Consider the following 829-nt stretch of genomic DNA (forward strand, 5'->3'; position numbering starts at 1 on the left):
CGCTTGTAGGAGGCGGCCGAGTAGAGCAGGTCGCTGCTGTAGCTCATGGTGGCGGCGGAGAGGGGCCCGCGCCCGCCTGCGCCGCTTTTATAGCCCCGCACCCGCCCTGCCTCCTCCTCCCGAGCCCACTGCAGAGGAGGGGCTGCGGGCAGGGAGCGGGGGTGGGGCAGGCGCTCGCATCGCTCCCTTCAGGAAACCACCCTTCCTGGGCTCCCATCTCACCAATGCCCCTGAGCATGAGTGCCTCGCTAACTCATCTCTTGAGCACAGTGAAGGTGGCCTTTCTGATATCTCACACTTCTGCCCTACTGGCCGTCTTTTCCACCTCTGGTCCAAGGCTTCCCAGCCCAGCCCCCGGAGAGGGACCGGCTTGGCACGGACAGCGCTGCCTCTGCCAGGCTGGGGGTGTAGGGTGTAGAAGGGTTGGGCTAAGGGCACAGGTAGACGAGGTGCGTTGGGTAAATCTGATCTCTTTTATTAGAGCAACTCAAATCCTTAGAAAAATTCTTCTTTCAGGTATAAGTCCCCTTCGTCAGGCTGAGGAAGCATCTGCAGCCACGGTGTGCTCTTTCTGGCGGGGATGGATAATATAAAAGGCAGGGGCTGGTCTGCATGCAAGATAGGCAGTCAGTGAAGATGTAAACAGGAGTCAGTGGGGGAGAGACCGGCTCAGGGAAGGCAAATGAATGTAGCTGGTAAATAGTGGAGAGGTACCTGGGGAGTCAGATATTAGGCAGGTTAAGCTAAGACTGGGACTTTCGCAGTTGGTGTCTGAGCCAGGTGGCTGCTGGCATGGGGGTCTCGCCCCACTTGCTGCTCTGGTTGCCCT

Source organism: Gavialis gangeticus, unplaced genomic scaffold, assembly GCF_001723915.1.
Source record: "Gavialis gangeticus isolate Ggan-Ray unplaced genomic scaffold, GavGan_comp1, whole genome shotgun sequence".
NCBI lineage: Eukaryota > Metazoa > Chordata > Crocodylia > Gavialidae > Gavialis > Gavialis gangeticus.